The sequence below is a fragment of the Penaeus monodon genome, chromosome 42, assembly GCF_015228065.2.
Source record: "Penaeus monodon isolate SGIC_2016 chromosome 42, NSTDA_Pmon_1, whole genome shotgun sequence".
Taxonomy (NCBI): domain Eukaryota; kingdom Metazoa; phylum Arthropoda; class Malacostraca; order Decapoda; family Penaeidae; genus Penaeus; species Penaeus monodon.
The window spans coordinates 21,294,766-21,319,321 of record NC_051427.1 but is presented as its reverse complement, the minus strand read 5'-3'; the positions used below and the strand labels follow the sequence as shown (position 1 = coordinate 21,319,321).

At 42.1% G+C, this 24,556-nt stretch overlaps 1 long non-coding RNA gene across 1 annotated transcript in view; it reads left to right on the top strand.

Annotated features, from left to right (window-relative positions):
- Nucleotides 1–14,825, top strand: part of LOC119598949 — a 25,579-nt gene extending 10,754 nt beyond the window's left edge. Inside the window, exon 2 of the long non-coding RNA XR_005231040.1 lies at nucleotides 14,423–14,825. This is a non-coding gene — a long non-coding RNA (uncharacterized LOC119598949). The remainder of the gene's footprint in view (nucleotides 1–14,422) is intronic.
- Nucleotides 14,826–24,556: the final 9,731 nt, after the last annotated feature.

The following is a 24,556-nucleotide window of genomic DNA, read 5'->3' as shown; positions in this document are numbered from 1 at the left end:
GGCTTGGCCACCCAGTGGCTAGGCAGGCAATCGAGGTGAAGTTCCTTGCCCAAGGGAAACAACGCGGCGGTCGGTGACTCGAACCCTCGAACTCAGATTGCCGTCGTGACAGTCTTGAGTCCGACGCTCTAAACATTCGATCACCGCAGCCTTAACAATCATGTGCTTCCATGATTTTTCTTGGCAATTTAGAGCGGTGCTTTGCCATTGCCTTCCGCCCGGTGTTTTTACCGAGTCACCATCTCTATTTACCCGGCACTGACTTGGGCTGAATTGGTCCCTCAGTGGCTAGGCAGGCAATCGAGGTGAAGTTCCTTGCCTAAGGGAAACAACGTGGCGGTCGGTGACTCGAACCCTCGAACTCAGATTGCCGTCGTGACAGTCTTGAGTCCGACGCTCTAACCATTCGGCCACCGCGGCCCCATATATATATATATTATATGTATATATATATATATATATATATATATATATATATATATATATATATATATACACACACACACACACACACACACACACACACACACACACACACACACACACACACACACACACACACATACACACACACATACACACACACACACACACACATGCACATACACATACACACATGCACATACACACACACACGCGCGCGCATATATATGTGTGTGTGTGTGTGTGTGTTTGTGTATACATATGTATATATGTAGTGGGGTTATACCTACTACTGATCTGGCTGTAGCAATGGCGCGCGCCTGAGGGGAGTTGCGGTGGCTGTCTCTGACCGCGTCCACTCCTCAGTCATGAAGGCTACCCCTGTTGACGAGCGCATTCTGCTTGTGAGAATGAAGCACACTCTGGGCTTCATCTCTCTAGTAGCAGTCTACGCTCCTACTGAGGGAAGTGGCCTCGAAGAGAAAGAGATGTTATACACCAAACCTGACTCTGTAGTGGATCAGTGTCCCCAGGGGGACACTTTCATGGTGTTGGGGGACTTCAATGCGGTCACTGGCACTGACAGGGAAGGATACGAGATATGCATCGGTCCCCATGGCTCTGGTACTAGGAGTATCAATAGCTCATACCTCTTAGACTTCGCAAGATCTAGGAGGCTGAGGATTGAGGGTATATGGTATCAGAGACGAGATTTACACCGCTGGACTTGGTATACTGACGTTGTAGCTAAAGAAATCGACCATATTCTTGTGGATACTCGCTGGAGGATCCTTCAAACTGTAGAGTTTTTAGGAGTGCTGAGTTCTTTGCTACCGACCACAGACTTGTTGCAACACTAAGGCTCCGCATCAGATCTAGACGCATCCCGAGATCTCACCAGCAGGTGTTCATCTCGAGAGGCTCAAGAGTGAGGAGGTGGCCCAGGAGTATGCACTGGCAGTCTCAAATCGGTTTGAAGTGCTTGGCATTCTACAGGACCCTCCTGAACTGTGGGATACCTTTAAGCGGGAAACCTTGTCAGCTGCTGAGGAGTACCTTGGGGTCCGACCTCGGCGAAAGGAGGCATGTTGTCTCGGACGAGACGCTGGACACTATAGGGATGAGTCGTGCTGCCAGACTGGATAGAAACCATTTCTTGCACAGGGAGCTGTCTTGCTCTGTCAGGGCCTCTTTGAGAATGAACCAAGAAAGGTACGTTAGGGACATCGTGGAGGAGTTGGAAGGTCATTTTGGTCTGCTTTCTGAGCCCTGAGGTACTCCGGTCGAAGTCCATCTTTCAATTGGGCTCGGTGAGGGCAGAGGATTGTCGCGTTGTGTTGGAACCAGGTAAGTATAGAGTTGAGTACTTTGAACAACTGTATAGGGTAGATCTTCTGATTTCACAATCCTTTGGCTTGGCACACAGCCACTAATGGCTGGATCCACCAATCAGTGAAGCACCGCCTTCCACCGAAGAGGTGAGAAGGGTGGTCTCTAGGCTGAAGAGTGGAAAGACTGCTCGTGTCTGTGGGATTGCTGCGGAGTTGTTGAAGGCAGATGGAGAAATCATGATCTGTGGCTTGCATGCAGTCCTGTCTGCCATTTGGGAGACTGGTACCATTCCTCCTGACTAGAAAAGGGGCTTGGTCACCCTAATCTGGAAAGGGAAAGGGTTCCAAAGAGGCTGTGGCAACTACAGCGTACCAAGCAAGGCTCATCTGCTCTTGGTGCAAGTGCGCGAACATCTTTTACGAGCACTGAGACTTGAGCAGTCTGGTTTTACACCCAAGAAGTCAACTGTAGACCGTGTCTTAGCACTTTGTGTCCTTGTGGAGCGCCGACTTGAGTTTCAACAAGGTATGCTTGTAGCTTATGTTGATCCCAAGAAGGCATTCGACTCAGTGCACTGGGTGTCTCTGGAGCCTGCTGGGTCCCTGTGGGATCCCCCCTGGGATTATAGGTTTGTTCTCTGGCCTGTATACATACCGAGAGTACTGTCAAGTGTGGGGGGTGGCGTCTCTGGCTTTTTCCCGGTGTCTGCCAGGGTGAGGCAGGGATGTGTCCTGGCCCTAACCCTTTTCAATACTTGTATGTTCTGGATACTTGGCCGTGCCGTGGGCCGTAGTTCCTGTGGGGCATCAAGTGGTAATTTCAAGGTCACAGACCTTGACTTTGCCGATGATGAAGTGATCCTAGCGGAGACATTGGAGGTCCTGGAAATAGCTCTCGGGACGCAGCATGAGGAGGCGAAGCCATTGGGACTCTCGGTCAACTGGACCAAGACCAAGGTTCATGAATTTGGGGACTTGTTGGATGTCGATGTTCAGTCATGTGCATGTCTGTAGTGAAAACATTGAGATCTTGGATAGCTTCACTTCTCTTGGTAGTGTAGTGCAGAGCGACGGAGGTTCTGACCAGGAAATCACTCAACGACTCGGTCTGGCCTACGGCGTTATGGACTCACTCAACAGGAGTATTTTGGCGCTGTTAGTATTTGACTAGGAGGACTAAAATCAGGCTCTTCTGAGTGCTGATGATCCCGGGTGTGAGATCTGGACACTGAGCAGTGCTCTGAAGGCCCGACTTGACTCCTTTAGAACTAAGTGTCTTCGCAGAATCATGGGGTATACGTGGAGGGAACATGTGTCCAATCAGAGGATACTCCGCGAGACTGATTCAAGACCTATTACGAGTCTGATACGAGAGCGCCAACTTCAGCTCTATGGGCGTGTGCCTCGTTTTCCTGAGAATGATCCGACTTATAGGGTCATCTCCGAGAGGGTTGACCCAGGTTGGAGAAGACCAAAGGAATGGCCACGGAACTACAGGGGTATTATCGCTGAAGCAAGTCATCCAGATCTGCGAAGATGTGCTGGGTGTGGGAAGGAATGCTGCAAGGAGGCTTGCTCGGAGGGACCCCAGGAGGTGGAGCCAAAGGCTGGGCGCGGGAAAGCGCAGCCATGCATATTCCCCCATATGATGATGATGATGATTATCTATCTATCTATCTATCTATCTATCTATATATGGTTTTTCACACATACACACCAATCACTCCTTCGTCAGCAGAGAAGGGAGGCCCACACGCAACCTTCTGCAAACAATGTTAGCTCACACCGGCAGCCCGCAGCCTCTTTACACCAGCGATCCCTTTCTCCAGCCTAGGACACATCCACGGGCCCCTAACATTGGCTGTTCCACTTACAATCTTTCTGATTACATTTTCTAGGCTAAGAGAAAGAATAGAAGATCAGCATTGTTTTATATCATCATCATTTAACGGTAGGTTCATGTCTGAGCCGCCGTGGTCACAGCATGATACTCAATTGCAGTTTTCACGTTGTGATGCTCTTGGAGTGAGTACGTGGTAGGGTCCCCAGTTCCTTTCCACGGATTGTTTTATATACTTAACTGAAATACAATAGCAGACTATGAGAGAAAAAAAATCCTTCAGCAGCCTGTATTTACCTAATTGAAATGCAGTATTAGGCTATGAGAGAGAAAAATACATATGTTTAGTAATCTTTATATCACAAACTAATGTAAAATATCAGGCTATGGGAGAGAAAGAAACAAACATCCTTCAGCAATCTTGATTTATCCAAGTGATACAAACAAGCCCTAAAGGCAAGTTATCCTGACAGTATATTCTTACGAACCCTAGCGAACGCCTTACAAGCAGGCCTACAATCTCATTTTCACTCAAGGCTTAGCAACGCCCTGCCAGCCCCGAGTCTCAACACAGGTAGTATTACAGACGACGTTAACCCTGTTATCGTTGTATCTTATAATTATTAAGTGCAATGCCTTTTCATCATTATGGTAATAGTGATGAGAAAGTTGTTGACGTTTATGATGATAATATATACTGGACTAACAAGTACAAGTGCTTGGTCACCAAGGAATCAGTATTAGTCCTACCTATCTCACCTGTTTACCCCTTTCCTTGACTGTTGACTTGAAAGGATCTTTTGCATTATTTCATTGTTCTAAATGTTACCAAGATTTTGATAACAATTTAATAATCATAACATCAATAACGATAATAACAGTCTCGATATCATATCAATTGTATTAAAAAAAAAAAAAAAAAAAAAAAACATATATTCCCGCCAATTCAAGGAATGGGGAAATCAGGACCGGTCACTATTACCTACTAAAAGACTCCTTGCCAGCTGAGCACATGTGGAGCTATCAATATGTAACAAAATGCACAAAAAACAACAGGGAACAGAACGTAAACCCGTGGCGGTTGGGTTAAAAATGCTCCAAGAATGAAGAGCTATTTTTTTTTTTTTTTTTTCATCACTTCGCTCTCCTACCTTGCCCCCCCCCCCCCAAGGAAGATTAAAGTCATTATTGGTACTCATTATTGTTATCATAAATGGATGTTAACACTAATAATTTTGTTATCATCGGTACTCCATTATTGTTATAGATTATAGATCAATATCATTATTTTGCTAAAGTTGTTGCTATTATGGTATTATTTCACAGCCACTTTTGTTACTTTTATTATCGTCGCTGGCATTGTGATGCAATAAGCATTATCGTCATGATATTGCTGTAATCATGAATATTATTTTTATAATTTGATATTGTAGCAACTAGAGTATTAGTCTTGTCAGTCTGGAGTTTAATGATAATGCTTCTAATGCCTCAACAGTTGCTACTCTCATCGTTCTTAGTGAGTAGTAACGTGAAAAGATTTAAAAAAAAATATATATATATATGTATATATATATATATATATATATATATATATATATATATATATATATATAAATTTATTAAGATAAATTTATACATATATGTATGTATGTATGTATATGTGTACACACACACAAACACACACACACACACACACACACACACACACACACACACACATATATATATATATATATATATATATATATATATATATATATATATATATATATATCAATAATAAATATTTTAAATCCTATATCATTTTACTCTACGAAACTAGCTGAATTACACATTTTCCTTCTTTAGAGATAGCGAGCCGTCCCCGCCCCCGCCCCCCGCCCCCCGATAAGGGCATCACGGGTTCCCTTATCGACGAAACAGCTGGCTTCTCCCGCCATTTTTCCCGCCCACGTGACGCTCGGGGGACCTTGTCTGCTCGCGCCTCGGGGCTGGCTGGCGGTGGGTGCCGTGCTCTCTGCTGTGTTCCTTTTTCTCTCTCTTTTTTTCCTTTTTTTATAGTGATCATTGTTGACTTCTATTTTCTATTATATGTAGAAAAATATGGTTCCCTGTATAAGTTAACGACACTTTTAGGTGTAGGTTTTCCTAGCCGAGAGTGTATACCCCTCCGGCCGTCTGGCTTGCAAAAATACTTTTTTCCATGTAATAGCCAATAGAATATAAGTATTCTTTGTAATATCGTATCTTATACATGTATTAGTTGCATATTTATTCTATATTCTATTATTATCATCATCTTTAATATCATTATTATTAATATCATCATTTTATTAGTACTATTGTTATTTTATATTCTGTTATTATCATCATGAATATTTTTGTTATCAGTATTATCATTGTTATTGTTAGCACATTTCTTTTTGTTATTATCACTGTTGTTGTTATTATCATTATCATTATTACTATTATTATAATTATTATTGCTACCCCGTAGCCAGTTTGGAAATACCAGAGTAACGCCTGGCGGGGAATAGCTAGTTCTGGGGTGTGGGACCCTTAGAGCGGAAACTCCTTGAGAGTGAACGGTCACCCACAAGAGTAGAAGGAACTCAACAGCCTTGGAAGGCAGTCCTTCTAGAGATGGTGTCTCAATAAAACACCGGGCGGAAGGCAACGGCAAACCACCGCTCTGAATTGCCAAGAAAATCATGGACATGTACACTTTTTCGAACGAAGCAAACAGCGTGAAGGGAATCCCTGTCAATGACTCGGAATCCTCGCTCGGTACGGCAGTTCATGGGCAGCAGGTGGAGTCGGACCATTATCAGGCTACTGTCTGCAGCATAACGAAACAATCACTGAAAGTCGGAACATGGAAGGTAAGAACACTGTTCCAAAGTGGGAAGCTGGATAATGTGAAGCTGGAAATGACACGATTGAAGGTAAATATCCTAGGAATATGTGAAACGAGGTGGACGGGCAGCGGTGAGTTCAACAGCGATAGTTTCAAGGTGCTATATTCAGGTGGAGTAAAACACGAACGAGGAGTTGCTATGATACTGGACAGAAAACGCGAAGAGCTTGCTAGGATGGTGGGCTTTGTCAGATAGTCATGATAATAAAGTTGAAAGGTAAACAAATAGATCTCAGCATCATACAGGTATATGCACCAACGACTTAACATCAGAAGTTAGAGGTGCTTTACAAAAATGAAGAGGAATAAGGCTGCAGGACCCGATGAAGTCGTCACCGAGATGATTGTTGTACTGGAAGACTTTGGGTATAGAGAAGCTTACCGAAGTTTTGAACGAGGTATATGACAGCGGACAAATCCCAGAAGATCTCAGCAAATCTATTTTCATAGCCCTCCCCAAGAAAGCTGGCGCAATTGAATGTGAATTACACAGAACGATTAGCCTAATGAGCCATGTGATAAAAATTCTACTCCGTATTCTGATGATGAGAGCAAGAAGTAAGATGAAACCTGAGATAGGAAAAGAACAGTTTGGGTTCGTAAAAGATGCTGGCACAAAGAATGCGATCTTCGTACTGAGAATACTATCAGAAAGAACTATCGAGATGCAGAGGGATTTATACGTGTGCTATATTGATTATACAAAGGCTTTTGATAAAGTGCAACATGAGGAGCTTTTCAATATGCTAGGAAGTTTAGATCTGGATGGAAAGGATTTAAGAGTTCTGCGCAATCTCTACTAGGAACAATCGGCATGCATGCGAGTGGGAGATGACAAAAGTTCATACACCAACATTAGAAGAGGCATTCGACAGGGATGTGTGCTTAGCCCAGATCTCTTTAACCTTTACAGTGAAATTATCCTTCGTGAAATATCAACATTACAAGGGTTTCTTATCGGAGGCCACAACTTAAACAACTTGAGATATGCCGACGATACGGTATTAATTGCAGAGTCAGAAGAGAAGCTGCAAGAGATACTAGACAAAGTGGTTGAAGCCAGCGAAAAGAAGGGGCTTACCATAAACTGTAGAAAGACAGAATGTATGGTAATCAGCAATCAAAAAGTTGCTAAAGAGTGTAAGATACGGATTGGTGACATCTTGATAAAACAAGTACAGAAATTCAACTATCTTGGCAGCATGATAACGGAAGATGGCAAATATGATCAAGAAATCAGAAGACGAATTGGAATGGCAAAAGCTGCATTTGAAAAACTGGGCAAAATAATGAAGAACAACAAAATTTCTATGTCAACAAAGATCAGAAACCACAACTGTTATGTGTTTTCCATCCTCACGTATGGTAGCGAGTGCTGGACTATTTCACAGGGTATGGAGAAACGAATTGAATCGGCAGAAATATGGTTTCTCAGGAGAATGATGAGAATATCTTGGACAGATAAAATGTCAAACCAGGAAGTGCTGGAGAGAGCAGGAACAAAGCGTTTTCTTCTGAAGAACATCCGAGAGACAGTTGGAATTTTTGGGACACGTAATGCGAAAAGAAGAGCTAGAACATCTTAGCATGACAGGCAAGATCGATGGAAAACGAAGCAGGGGCAGACAAAGACTAACCTACACAGCAAGCATAAGTAGATGGACGAGTATAACGGAACGAGAACTTTTGAAGACCACAAAAGACAGAAAGAGGTGGAAATCCATGATCACCAACGTCCTTGTGGGGCAGGGCACTTGAGAAGAAGAAGAAGAATTATTATTATTGCAGTGTACGGGTGTGCACTCGCCGACTCTAAGGCCGATTTCGCCGGGATTGACTTCATTCTCGGGCGCCACGTGGTTGAGGCTGCCTCTCGACCATGTCTGCCGCTTCTACCACCATGGTTGTGGTCTTGGTGCCTAACCAGTCGTGAGCATATATATATATAGAAGACCCTCTTGGACACTACTGCTTGTCAGCCTCACAAGTGCAACGGCTTCTAGCATGCGCTAATAGACAAAGGTTATCAGTATATAAGCACACCTCTTAATACCCTAGTATTAACTTACTGATGAATAATGAGGAAAGATAATTTTAACAAATTTGTTGTAGTGTATCATACTCTCTTTATGAAATTATGATGAAATGCTTTCGACATGTTAAAAAAAAAGGTTAAAAGTACTAAGGGAGATGTATATGTGTGCAATATATATATATATATATATATATATATATATATATATATATATATATATATAAATATATATATATATGTAAGTGTGTATATATATCTGTGTGAGCGTGCGTGCGCGCGCGCGCGCGCGCGCGCGCGTGTGTGTGTGTGTGTGTGTGTGTGTGTGTGTGTGTGTGTGTGTGTGTGTTTGTATTCATGTATATATGTTTGTACATATATATGTATGTATTTATTTATATATACTTATGTGTTATAAATTACATATATATATATATATATATATATATATATATATATATATATATATATAAACAGATAGATATAGCTATGGATTTATATATATATATATATATATATATATATATATATTTATTTATTTATTTATTGATAAAGGTGGTGAAGATTAATAAAGGCATTTACTGTTGAAAGTGACACTTTGCACCTGACTCTAATTAGAAAAAAAACACATTTATTGGCATTAAAGTCTCATGACTTTCCTTTATTTGCCTTATTGAATTGAAGATCATATGAGAAATAATGTTTAATCGCTTTTTATATGATTTTTTTCCCATAAAGAAACTTATTGGTAAACCCCATTAGTGCTGCCTCAGTTCAGCGGTTAACGATCTGTGATTGGTCGATTTTTTTTTTCAAGCTAACGCTGATTGGTCGTTCGAGCCGTTCTTAATAATAATAATAATAATAATAATAATAATAATAATAATAAAATAAAGTCCTACGATACCGAGCGATAGTAAATACGGTCGTAACGGTAACCCCTACAATCTCGTTTGGCGTTCGTAAATCGGTCGTTACGTCGCTAGTTGAGAAAGCGTTGATACTTTCCGTAACTGTTACGAGAGACAAGCGTTTACGAGAGTTAGTCCTTCCGCAGACAAAGCGGGCGCACTCATTGTGCACCTGCGTGAGGATGCCGCCTCCGTCCTTTTGCCTCACCCTTCATGACGATCCTGGGCTATCTGCTCCAAAAGCAGGCGTGCTGGGCACAACACATCTGCCTGAAGGCTGACCTTCTCCTGCCTGCGCCAGCCCTCTCGGTTGGAGGATCCCATCGCAATTTTTTTTTTATTCTTCTTCATCTTCAAAGTAGATTATCCTAAGTTTTATAATGTCTAGAATATCCAGTTTCCCCAAAAACTGTGTATTATCGGGTTTTCTTCACGCCCTATCCTTTATTTTCCATTTTCTATTATTCTTTTTCATCGGCAACGTCTTCAAAGTGTGATAACCCCTGGAGAAGGTGGTGGTCGTCACGTAGCTTTTTTTCTTTATTCATGGTTGTTTGGGTACTTTCGCTTGTCTAACTATCGGGTTGGTCTTTGGGCACTCACTTGTATTTTTCTTCTTTTCGTGCTGTGCCTTGGGAATGGCCTGGGGGTCTCTTTTGGGGTGTAAGTATCCATGGTTTTGGGAAAGGCAAGCACTTCGGTTTTAATATTGGGCCTTATTTCAGTTCTGCCGTCTGTCCTGACTTCGGTCCTTCTCAGTGGGAATGTTTTTGTGCTCTCTCGCGGATTCGGGCTAGTTAATTTTCTTATGGCTGTGTGCATGAGACAACTGGTTTCATTTGGACATGGTCGTGTGACACACTGCCGGACTATCTGCAAGGTGCACTCGCTTTGGCATAATTTCAAAACCTTACTTGGTGGATTTATCAAAGTGCTTGAGAGTTCAGAAGGATCATAACACTGCTTGAGGATCCGTGCCTCCACTGTTACCACAAATTTTCCAAAGAAAAATGCTTAAGGGTCCATCAGTTTTCCTAAGGATCAAGTCGCATAAAAAAACGCTTGAGGATCAGCACCACCTAGGAGAAAGACTTTAGAGCCACCAACAAATATTAGATTTGTTTTCTTTATCGAAGTATTGTCTTCCTGCCGGACGTTGTGGGTGTTCAGGCAGTCTTCGTGATCCATGACTCTTTCTTGTTTCTTTCATTTCTATAGTGTTTAATTGTCTACACTTTTTTTTTCTCTCTCAATTGCTCAAGTTAATCTCCATTTAGGTTGGAGACTAACTCCATTAACTCCATGTTTCTGTCCAGATACCTTAGTTAAATCGCATAAGGAGTTGGAACGCCAACTTTTATTTCACTTTCCACATCTAAACACTCACGCATCCAACATTCAGGCCTAATCTCCCCTTTACTTATGGAACATTCACACCTACATACACACCATACGGTTCCCGAACCTATCATGGGGGTGGTGACAGCTAGAAAGTGAAAGATGATGCCACCACAAAAACTGTAACATAATTACTAGGAAGCTTATTCCTTGATCGTTTAAACGGTGATTACCTTATTATGTTGGGTGCAATTGTATTGTAGGAATAGGAATAAGTAATATATATTACAACTATACTGCCTTGCTAAAACTTTGGAGATTATTCAGACAAACGTTCATTTAATCAAGGAATGCAAACACCCACTCACTCCAATATGCTGAAGACACAGAGCTCACTTCAGTGTTTATGCCCTTATGGACAAAATGAGAGAGAATAATTATGAAATACCATCTACAAATATTATGATAGCAACAAGGTACAAATAACAATAATGGATGAAATCAACAAGAAGCTCAGCTTTTTATGAAGTGTAATTGTACGGCTGGCAAGGCAGTGTCACTATCAACAATTACTGCTATTTTACTCAATTTCAGTTACAGTATTTGCTTCTTCCCAACTTTAGTTTTTATCAGTCTCTCGTATATTACTGATTACATTATTGGGTAACTGGTACAGTGTATGATGTATGAAAACTAATAAAATCGGTGAATTGGTTCTTCTGTTTAGTGTCTTCTTGACTTTTCCAATCGATTAATTCGATTCAATTCAACATTCATAGAATCTACGACTATATTAAATGCGCAGTTCGTCCAGGATGTTATTGTAAAGACGTCTTTTTTGGACGATGTTTCTCGACGGAGGAATATAGTGCATAGTGTGACCAATCTCGCTCTGTGATTGGACTGACAGACACACAGCATGGCTACCTAGGGATCCCCACACAGAGAAGACTAACGTGACCGTTGCTTAACCCAACCGTCACCGCCAAGATTAAGCTAACCTTCACTGCAGGCCAAACCCAACCTTCATGGCCAAACCTAATCTCTCCCAACCTACACTACCAGGCCTAACCTAGCCTTCACTGCTAGGCCTAACCCACCCTTCACTGCTAGTCTTAATCCAACCTTCACTGCCAGACCTATTCACTGTAAAGTCTTACCCAACCTTCACTGCCAGGCCTATTCTAACTTTCACTGCAAGGCCTTCCCTAACTCAACCTTCAGTGCCAGGCCTAACCTAATCTAACCTTCACTTCCAAACCCAATCAAACCTAACCTTCACTGCCAAGCCTAACCTAACTTAACCTTCACTGCCAGGCATAACCTAATCTAACATTCATTTCCAAGCCTAATCAGACCTAGCCTTCACTGCTAGGCCAAACCTGTACCGCTACCCTAACCTAACTTAAACTTAACTGCTAGGTCTAACCTAACCAAACCAAACCTTCACTGCCAGGCCTAACCTAACCTTCACTGCCAGGCCTAACCTAACCTTCACTGCAAGGCTAATCAAACCTTCACTGCAAGGCCTAATCAAACCTTCACTACAAGGCCTAGTCAAACCTTCACTGCAAAGCCTAATCAAACCTTCACTGCAAGGCCTAATCGAACCTTCACTGCCAGGCCTAATCAAACCTTCACTGCCAGGCCTAATCAAACCTTCACTGCAAGGCCTAATCAAACCCTCACTGCAAGGCCTAATCAAACCCTCACTGCAAGGCCTAATCAAACCTTCACTGCAAGGCCTAATCAAACCCTCACTGCAAGGCCTAATCAAACCTTCACTGCAAGGCCTAATCAAACCTTCACTTCAAGGCCTAATCAAACCTTCACTGGTCTAATCAAACCTTCACTACCAGGCCTAATCAAACCTGCACTGCAAGGCCTAATCAAACCTTCACTGCAAGGCCTAATAAAACCTTCACTGACAGGCCTAATCAAACCTTCACTGCAAGGCCTAATCCAGCCTTCACTGCAAGGCCTAATCAAACCTTCACTGTCAGGCCTAATCAAACCTTCACTGCAAGGCCTAATCAGACCTTCACTGCCAGACCTAATCAAACCTTCACTGCAAGGTCTAATCAAACCCTCACTGCAAGGCCTAATCAAACCTTCACTGCAAGGCCTAATCAAACCTTCACTGCAAGGCCTAATCAAACCTTCACTGCAAGGCCTAATCAAACCTTCACTGCAAAGCCTAAACAAACCTTCACTGCATGGCCCAGTGAAACCTTCACTGCAAGGCCTAATCAAACCTAACTTAACCTTCACTGCCAGGCCTAATCAAACCTTCACTGCAAGGCCTAATCAAACCTTCACTGCCAGGTCTAATCAAACCTAACCTAACCTTCACTGCCAGGCCTAATCGAACCTTCACTGCAAGGCCTAATCAAACCTAACCTAACCTTCACTACCAGGCCTAATCAAACCTTCACTGCAAGGCCTAATCAAACCTTCACTGCAAGGCCTTATCAGACCTTCACAGCAAGGCCTAAACAAACCTTCACTGCAAGGCCTGATCAAACCCTCACTGCCAAGCCTAATCAAACCTTCAATACAAGGCCTAATCAAACCTAACCCAGACATCACTGCCAAGCGAAATAAAAAAGTAATAGAATAATTTCTAGTGGCAACACATGCGGAAAAAATTATGATGATGATGATGATGATGATGATGATGATGATGATGATGATGATGATGATGATGATGATGATGATGATGATGATGATGATGATAATAATAATAATGATAATAATAATGATAATAATAGTAATAATAATAATAATAATAATAACGACAACAACAATAACAGTAAAAGCGGAAAAGTAAAGACAAGCGCATTTAAGGACTAAGGGTTGGCGGTGATAGAGGACACATTTTCGCTGTTTATGTTTCCCGCAGTTTTTATAGCTAAGGAAGAGATCGATATACTCGCAAATTGAAGTTCAAGAAAACAGTGTTGTATAGACTATATAATAGTTTATTTCTATGTGTCCACACTTTTACGATGTATTTTGGACATGAGCAAAAAAGAAAGGGTGTATTAGTGTAACTCTCTCCTCAGTCTCCCTTCTCTCTGATTCCATGCTTAATCCTCCTGGGGAATGAGCGGCAAGTCGAATTCAATTTTCAGTCACATTGTTTATGTATAGGGAACATTTCGAAGCATTTTCTTTTACAGAATGCCCATCTCAGATTTTTTTTTTCTTTTTTTATACATATGGAAAAGTCAAAATCTGGTGTTTACCATTTCATTATTCTTCTGATTTATCAGGTATATGAAAAATGAGCGGTCATGTCTTCCAATGTTATTTTCCATGTTTATTTCTTTATAATGGTATATATTTGTTCTTTATATTAGAGTGTGTTGATTAAAAGGAAAATGATAAGGGATTATAATTTCAATCATTTGCCTTCCCTCCCCCTGCCGCTAAAACAAACGCCGTGGCGTGGATGCCACTATTTCCGTCGATATTTTTGCCCTGCGGGGACTTTCCTTGGGCATGTCCCTGCCCATAGCTACCCATGATCTATGGGTTTAAATCGGTTGATTTAGGCGGGAAGCATTTGCCAATCCGACATCTGAAGAATTCATATCCCTATTTGAAGTATTACAGAGCTGAATACAGATACGAAGTTCAATTGCGCGGTGTCGACGACGAGGTGGAGCAAAAGGAGCAGGTCGACGGACGGTTCCGCCTGGTGACGCCGTATGGGTGAGGCATTTAACGGGCAGTGTGATCAGCCATATGGTGTCGGCGTGGGTGACACAAGTGATGTCAGACCAGGCCGTGGAGGCGGACGGGATACCGCGACATATGAGGGACCTGCGGCGCCGCATAACATCAGCCAAGGGCGCCGCAAGGGCGAACAAGAAATCACACGTCACCCCATCGCATGGTTTCCCGAAGACAGGAGGAATTGATGCACGAATGTAGCGGAGGCTGACGGAAGCGAGGGCAAAGACGCTACTGTTCGTTTTTGTTCGTATTGCTTTGTGTGGAATGATTTCTAATAAATACGAGAGACAAGCATCCTCTTTTCCTTCTCTCTCGTTGGATCTCATGTGGTCCTTCTGACATATTCTTGACTAACTTTTATATATATCTTGAATTTCACTCATTTTGAGTGTGATGTTTTCAGTAATCTGATTGACGTTTGTACGTTTACTTTCTAGACTCTCTCTCTCTCTCTACAGTATGGAGGGTCATTAACAGACGGGACCGGTGACCTCACCTCGCACACACCATACCTCCGGCAACTGTTGTACATATCCCCCTAGCTGTCTCACTATTCCTTCCATACCACGTGTTCGGGGACGCTCACTACTTATACCGAGGATGACCTAGCTTAGTCAGTTCGTGCCCAGCGCCCGACGTGGTAAGGTCGGACCAGCCTTCGCCCTCAGGCGGGTTGGCCTGACACGTGAACCGACAGTCCGTGCTCAGCGGTCACGTGCAGGGTCATGCAACCCTGTGCAGTGCTTTTACCCTAAGCCAAGTCGTAGTGTGTGTTCACCCCTTTACATGTGTTGTGAGTCGTAAGTACGTTGACTACACCTGCTAAGCCACTGTATCAGAGTTCTCCTAGTCTCTTACAGACTAGTAGCAGCGGAGTCATTGTGTCCTTTGGGCTCGCAAAACGAACACACCACTTCTGAAGAAAAACCGCCCGACCACTCCCGAAGGCATGACGACTATAAAACCATGTGAGTACACATTTTGGGGCCCTTCTTATTTCTTTTCCCTTCCTTCTCCCATAAATGTGTTAAGCCGTCGGTTTTGTTGGGTAAAAATGCCTAGTGACAGCAAATGGCATGTTCTCACACTATTCTTGTGACCTCAGATTGCATTACCGTGTGATCGATCACGGTATGTGGTCAACAAACATGAATATTGTTCGTTAGTTAAGTAGTTAATTAATTTCTCTCGTGTTTAGAGATTTATGTTTTTTTCAACTGCAACAAATTTAACTTGTTCATGATTTTATCTTACCATGAATATCATTTCATTTTATCTCATTCCTCCCCTCACCACGACCGCACTTTCTCTTTCGCTTGCGGTCGGTTGGGACTTGGAAAGGGTCATGAGAGGACTGCTCGTTTTTCCCGTAATTTGGTTGTTGTTGTTTTGTTCACACCTTGGGGATTAACTGTAGCACCGTTACATTGCTCATTGGTGACACGTTCTATCGGCGCTAGAACGGAGCTTGTAACAGGATTTTACATAAATTTATTATTTTGAATATAGTGTAGGATCTCCCCCCATATCATAGTACACAAGATTGCCCGGTATAACCAGGGTTGCGTAAATCGCCTAATAGATCTCCGCTCCGACGTTCGATAGTAGAAACAGGTAAAATCGAAGTTATTCGTTCGATCGGCAACTTTCGAGTCGGTGTGACCCACAGTTACGTCCACTAATTAATGTAGGACTAGGATTTAGGCTAGAATCATTATTCGCTTATTAATCACACCTTTCTCACCCTCTTGAAGTCGTTTGCATCTTTTGGGTAATTCCCAAGCGATCATGTGCCCATCACAGATATGCAGAAAAGAACAGGTTTTTTTTATAGATTTTCCTGGCTCGGTTCGCTTCAATGTACGGCATTTTGGGTATAGGATCCCCCCGTCGATGAAGTCTAACATGCATAGCTAGACATGGCTACCTCAGCAGTTCAGAATTTCTGACCCCGAGATTTGCTTGCTAAACGGCTTGCAAATGTTTTTTTCACGTCACCATTCATTAATGCATACATTATGTCGCATATCATTACATGTTGAATTCATTGTGGCAGTTGAAATAATTTTATATAGCTAGCATTGCTAATTTATCTCAGTTTTGTAATATTGAACGTTAATCTTCGTGTTTGTGATTCATTCTCTGTGTGAGGTCACTCTCACTTTCACTCTCATTCACGCTCGCTGTCGCTCACACACACGCACACACTCACTTACTCACTTATCCATGTAGAACAAAAGACACAAACCTTTTCATTAATAGGGTTTGTTGCTGTCGTAGTTGCAGGCATAAAGATCTATGATGTATTTCCCTTTGCCCGTGATTTTATCAGTCGTGACGAGTGACGCGTACATGATGTACAATTTCTTATTTTACATTATTTCTTCTCTGTGTGACGACAATTGGTTCAAGTAAATCCTTGTCGTTTCCCTTATCAACTCTCATATCTATCTGAAAAAGGCTGGCTTTGTGTCAGTTCTGAAGGGCTTCCGTTAGCCATGGGCACAGTATTCCCTTGGTTAATTGTGTAGCCCTTACCCCTCATGGGGACCCCGAAGGGTAGATCGTTTCTCCTCCCTATTAATTTCAGGTTCACCATGGCCAATAATGAAGATTTTTTACCCTTATTAGGGGGTATAGAGGCCTGTCCCTTCGTCAACTAGCCTATCTAAATATGATTTCATTGTCTCCCAACCGCTGCCTCTCTTTTGACCACGGCTCCAACTGGTAACCTAATACCCCCTCCTCGAAGTTTGCGGTCAACTCTATCCATTCCGAATAATCCGCCCAGGTCATTAACGCAACCTTCAGAGTACACCCTTTCCTCTCCCAACATATTCCACTCCATCTCCTACTGCACACTCTTCTTCATTGTATACCCCCATACCCAGTTATTACTACTCTTCATTCTTATTGTCCTCCCAACAGTACTACTTCTCTTCATACCACCCCGCCCTCGTCCTTCTACTGCTTCCACCTCTGCAAACCTGTTTTAGCCCAGTCAAGTGGGATCGATTCTTTGTGATACCCCTACAATCCTGTATTCTGACAGTACCCTTCTCTTCCAACAATGTCTCCAAAAACAGGTAGGCAAATTTCCTTTCGCAGTCGTTCTGATCATTCACGCCATCTGAGTCCCAAGCTCGTGCACTATCTATCCTGACTGACCTCACTGGCAAGCCTATTCCTCCCCAACTTCCACTCCTCCCTTAGTACCTGTACTAGAACTGTTTCCGTCTCTCTGACTGATTGTCCTGACTGGCCAGACGACTTGCTCGCATACCTCATCAACTTTGATACAGTGGCAGTCCAGTGCTACACTATTCCTCTCAGAGGCCAATGTAAATCCTACACCAATATTGCCAAAATTAGTTTCCGTAGACATGACCTCCCCCATGAAGTTTATATTGGTGGAGTGTCCTGCCCTGTCTGACCATACCGACCAGTTCCCTGTCAATGCCAGAAATGTTGGCATTTTGGCCACCCAACCAAATCCTGTCGCTCCACAGCCCGCTGCCTCGATGTGCCCAATCTGGTCATGACCGTTCAAATTGCTCTGCTCAGTCACACGCGTGTTCCAGTTGTGGTGTCTCCCATAATGTATTTTTTAGCTGCCTTGCCTACAAGCTCGAATCTGAGGTAGCAGTTCTCAGATTCAAACTATGCTTCACTCTACATGAAGTCAGCACGTCGACGAGGTTTTTCTCTTTCTACCTATTCCAGAGCTGTACTTCACTCAACACCCCTTCCATCTTCTCAAGGAGTTTCTGCACCCCCCCCCCCCCCGTATCTCCTCCCTCTACTCCGAACCATCCTATCTGTACTGCCTCTCTCCTCCAGTCAAATTCCTTTCCCAGTCTAAATCCAGATACTTCATTCTCTACCATTTCCCCGGTGCCTACCCCTCCCCCTTCTCACTCTACCTGTCGCACTAGACAATCTAAACGTTCCACCCTATCTTCTACCACATCCTCTTCCTCAGCTTCTCGGACATCTTTTCCCACTTCTCCTCCTCACAAGAAAACCTTTGTTTCTCAGGTCTCCCCTCCAGAAACTCTTGAAGATATACAAACCTTCCTAAACATGACCCAAGAGAATGCTCCACTCCCTCAACAACCCTTCAATCCCTCTATTCCTGTTCGCTCTACATTCAAAGTATTTGCCGATATCCATTCTCCTCAAGTTCCCCTACCCCTCTTCCTCCCACTCACCCAAAAACACCCCATCCTTTCCCCCTCCATGTGCATCACCAATCCCTCTTCCTTCCCCATTATTCTTACCACTCATACCTGGATGCTCATGTGACTCCCTTATGTTACAACAGTGTCCTCCTGATCCTTCCACTTACAACATTCTTCCAAATACTTCACCACCTTCCCCTGTTCCCTTGCCTCATTCTCTTAATTATTCTACTTCTACAACTACTTTGTACCTTGTTCTGTCCACTTGTCCAAATCGTTAGCACATTTTTACCCTTTTCGCCATAATAGTTTTCCATAATTCTTTCTACTCCCTTAACTCCTTCCCCTTCAATCAATCTTTACCTTATCCTATACCCCATCAGCTCCCCCTCTCTACCCTTTTCACTACCACACTCTTGTACTATTCAGCCTGTAACCTTACCTTATTCATTAACTCATTCCTAACCCTTATCGCTACTATACTTTACCATAGTGCTGCCATATGACATTTGATGTCAGAGGAAGATGTGTGAGATTTTGCAAATATGTCCGTAGGGTAAGATAGGAATTAGCAAAGGAGAAAGGGGTATAAAGGCAATTAGATCACAGAATCAGTGTTAATGTCATAGGCTTGCTGCCACAAAGGGTCACATCCAGGGAGAAACGAGAGGAATACTGGGTTAGGAGGGGGGGGGGGTAGATGTGGCTAAAGCAGTGGGAAATGGGAGGTGTTGGGAGGGAGTGGGAGGAAGGGGTGTGAGGGGAACACGAGTTGGAGGAGCACGGATATCGGCAGTGACTTTGGGTGTAGAGGGAATGGGAAGGATGAATGAGGTGTAGGCATGTTACTTGGGGTCATAATTAGATAGTTTTTAATGTCTTCGAGCGTTTTTGCAGTGGCTGGGAAGGTCTGACAAACAAAGGTTTTCTTATTGGGGGGGGGGGGAGAGGACAGATGTTTGAGGGGCGGAGAGAGAGAATGAGATAGAAGCTGCGATGGAGCGTTTAGCTTGTCTTGTGCAACGACTTGGGTGAGGAGAAGGGGGTTGGGTTGTGGAAGTAGTGATGCAGTGTCTGGAATAGTGGAGGAGACTGGCTGTCTGGTGAAAGAATTTGACTAGGAGAAGGAGGGGGTAAAGTGGGATAAGGAAGAGATGATGGGGGAGATGTAGAACATCTTGGGAGGAAAGGTGAGGGGTAGAGTGATTACTGGAGTAGGGAGTGAGAGAGAAACCTAGTCTGTCTGGCTTTGGGTATGGTGAGACCAAGTCTGAATCTGAGAGTTTCCGTTTCAGACTCAGACTTCAAAATATGGGAGCTGCCACAATAAGCATATGTACGTGAATGTGCAGAGCAGTTTGACCGATTATAACCAGGATGGGCACTTAGAGGGCATTGGGCTGTGGAGCAGCAGTGTTTGGCAGGATGTCCTAAATGCCAACAATTCTGACATTGACGGGGGGCAGGGGGGGGAAGTTGATATGGTTGGACAGGGAGGGATTCTCTGCCAATGCAAACATTAAAAGGGAGGTCATATCTATGGCAAACCTTGGCAATATTGGTGGGGGGGGCTTATGACGGCCTCTTGGGGGAATAGAGTAGCACTGCACAGATACTGCATCATAGTCCAGGAAGGCGAGTAAGTTCTCTCCACAATCTGACCAACTTTTGTCGCAGGACAGTTGTTGGGGAGGTGGAGACAGTTCTGGTACAAGTATTGAGGGAAGGATGAGTTCGGGCAATAATGGGTTTGCTAGTGAAGTCTGTCACGGTTGATAATGCTGTAGCTTGGGTTTTGGATGTAAATGTGAGGAGACAGGAATGGCTGCAGAAAGAAATTTTGTAAACTTGTTTTTTGAGACATTGCTGGAAGAGGAGAGTGTTGTCACAGTAAGGAGCTATGGAAGGATCCTGAAAAAATTGGTCCCATTTAGCTGGAGTATTTAGAGTATTTAAGACATTGTAGAGATGGGAGTAATAGAAGGATGGAAGAAGTGTTGAGAAAGGCAGTATTTTGGAGAGGTAGTATTGTGGAGTGGGGGACAATAAGGTTGTTGAGTAGTAATAAGGGAGGAAGGGGTAGTTGATGAAGAAAGTTGTGGGGGTGGAGATGAAGTAGAGGATGTTGGGAGAGGAGGAATGTCTCCTGGAGGTTAAGTGTTGACCATGGTGGGTGATGTGATAGTAGGCTCTGAGGAGATAGTAGTAGGAGGAGAGCCTGGAGTCAGGGAACTGGGAGAATTTTAATCAGTTGGGCTATTTGATGAAGTCTTATTGTCCCTCATAATGGTATAAAGTCTTCATTACTAACTATATTAAGCCTAGAGTATGTTGAGGAGAGAAAGTCCATCCCTTAGGGTCCCCCTAAGGGGTAAGGGCTAGACAAACAGGAATACCATGCCCATGGCTCCCCCAGACCGGTCATGACTGGCACAAAGTCAGCCTTTCATCCTTTCAACATGGTTCTCACACCTAAGGAAATGAATAGTAGAAGGGGTTGGAGAAGACACGAAAAGGGGGAGGGAAAAAACCTTGCCAAAATAGCAAACTCCAGGGTGAGGCCCAAGGCTGGGGATTACCCCTGCCTTGGGCCTCACCCTTGAGTAATCCCCAGCATTGGGTCCCAGTTTTCATCTCTTAAATCCCCCACAGCAACAATGGGCATGGGATTGGGGGTACTCTCTTTCTGTATTTGTTTTTCTTTCTCAATCTGTTTCTCTTTCTCTTTTCGTTTCTGCCTCTGTATGTCTCTTCTTGTCTCTCTCTTTCTCATTTTATCTCTCTTTTCTCATTCTCTCTCTCTCCCTCATGCATGCATACCCCCACCCCCACACTCACACACACTCACTCACTCACTCACTGATATCACAAATGCATACTGGCTAGTTTCAGCACTGTTCTTGAAATCTCAAGGTAAAGCCTAACTTAGCTTTCAATTGGCTTCCTTTTCAGAAGATTGGAGGTATTAACCCATGCTGCTGTTATATAATACATGCATGTTCTTAATTCACTAGTACTTTAACAAACCTTCTGCTTTACTTGAGGCTTGCAATATTAATTTCAAGGTTAGGAAATACTCACTGGATTGATGAATTTATTTTGTAGTATACACTGACTGCAAAAGTAAATACTATAGCATTATATCCTATGAAATGTTTCACATGCTATAAATCATTCTCTTATAGAATCATGAAGAAATATACACAAAAGGAAGCTGGGTGAATAAAAGCCAACCAGTATGGATAAAACTGATATTACAAATTACAGAGCTTGCCTAACTTTGCCATATACATGAAAGATGAAATTAAACTTTGCTAGACATTACAAAGAATCATTAGTGGTTCTTGGAATCTCTCAAAGTCTCACATAGTGCCAGAGGAGTATGTAGAGGGCAAGGTAAGGACATGGGATCTGCATATCTACAGTAACATCAACAGGAGCAGTAATTCCAGTGTAACTTTTCCTCAACTGGATTTTTGTGTGCAACTAATCTGCTGGATCTGGCTGAATGAATAAGAACTGCCTTGCATGGCTGATGCAAGTATGCTCAATGCTGTAATTAGCTGTTGGCATGGCAGACATCCTTAACTAATCAATTGGACTGATTACAGTAACCAAGAGGGAAATTTATATAAAAAACTTAGTTATTATATTACATTTACTGATTGTTGCACTCAGTAAAAAGTTCTGATATGCTAATCTCTTGCCGAGAATTATGGAGCCAACACTTCAAAGAAATATGAAGCTCAACCATCCACTGCCATTTTGTAAGTTTTATAAAAACAACTATACAAGAGTTAACTGCAGGAGCAGCCAGGTTTCAGGTTTGTCCCCTAATTCTTCAAAAAATACTTAAGCTTGGAAATTACTGGCAAACTCTAGTCTCCCTGGAACAGGACGGCTAAATGTCGGCCCTTGTTGAGGTGGTTGAAGACAGGGCTCTTGGCTCTGAGCCAATATATCACACTGCCTCGAAAGACTAAAGAAGCTTATGTGCACATTCTTAAACTGTTGTCTGCAATCAGGAGCAATGAACATTGTTGGGTGATGTTGGTTTAGAGACGAAGCTGGATGACAATGAGTGAACAGAAAATTATGCACTACAGGATGTGTTCTTATAAGGTACAAAATGCAACTACAAGTAGTTGCCAATGAATACATATTATGGCTGTCATTTCTCCAAAGAAAAATCACTAAATGGAAACTTTTAGGAACTCTTTTTATTTCTTTTGTGGAGAAATAATGTGTACTGAAGAAAGGTAATATAGTTTATTACATCCTATATTCAGAGACATTTTTTTCTTTTACTCAATATCAGTCGTTGGACAGAGATGGTCTTTCATCAACTCATACTGAATACACTTTAAATTTAGTGATGAAAAAAAAGGTATGTTCCACACATAACATACACCCCATAAAGTACAAACTAATATGTACACATGACAGGAACTTGTAGTGACCATTTACTCTGTATATAAAGAAATATAACTGGAAGCACAGAAAACAGATATCATTTCTTCCATTTAAATAACCAATATTTACTCTATTGGAATTTCTTCTCTTTATTTACTTGCATGTGAATGACATACATTCACAAATGACAATAAAGAAAAAGAAAATAATACAGATGTAAAGATGATGTACTTGTGGAAGACAATGAAAAGCATTTGGAAGGGAGCTGAGAGTTTAGCAGTTTCCTGAATGAGACGTAACATCTTGTATTAGAACTAAATATATGAAGTCTTGAGGGATTTACTGATCATTTGAACTACTATTCTGATGCCACGTTTCTCCTCTATGACCAAATTACGCTCTTGTTCGAATCTGTGTTCAGGTTTTGTCCATTCCTTATATCACAGTAATAATAAAAAATGGCTCCCCACCCCCCCCACCTGAGACAGAACCAGAAGTATATCTCAGAAAAAGAACTGCAGTTAATCACATTTTATATACTTTATCTTACAAAAATATTCTAATAATGATATACGTAATAATATACACAATCTACTATATTTAGTTGTGTAAAATGAAGTTGTACATCATTGAAAAAAAAAGAATATACTAGCACATGTGGAATTACCCTGGCTGGATTTCGTAATTAACAATACTGTATTAACATTAAATGTATTAGAAAGAATTGAGTGTGTACAAAGTAAAGATAAAAGTCCCCCTATGTGATTGAAGACCAAGGACATAAGGAAGGTCTAACAAACAATTGCGTCTTATGTTTGTATACAAATCATTACCATAACACTGCTTAATATACATTAGACATCTGGCACAGTTGAGATTTCTTTCCAGAATTATTAACATTATTTGACACATTTTGTTCATACAAAGCATTTACAAAATAGGCACAACACAAGGAGTATTACAGAAGGGAATAAAGTGATGCATGTACACTACCTCCCAAATGTATCTTCATAATGATGTATAAACTGAAAAAGTAGACTATGTTACCTGACACACTTCATAGGGTGGCAGCCAGCAGTAGACAAATAACATCTTCTGCTCTTTCAGATTACGCAGCGCGTTAAAGTAAAGATACTTTTTAGAGTTTATGAACATTGATGTTTGTATATCAAGGAATTGGTACCTCAAGTGTTTATTTACACACACACAAAAAAAAGACCATATATGCAATATTTATGCAAATATTATGTTCATTCGACATACTTTTATATAAAAAAAAAATAATAACAATGATAAAAAAATAATAATAACAAATAGCGATAATCATAAGCTACTAATTCTGTGACCGAGTTTTAGCTCTTTCCCATGATTTATTGGAAATTCATTCCTTTATCCTTTGACATTTATCTATTTCTCCAAACTGGCTAGA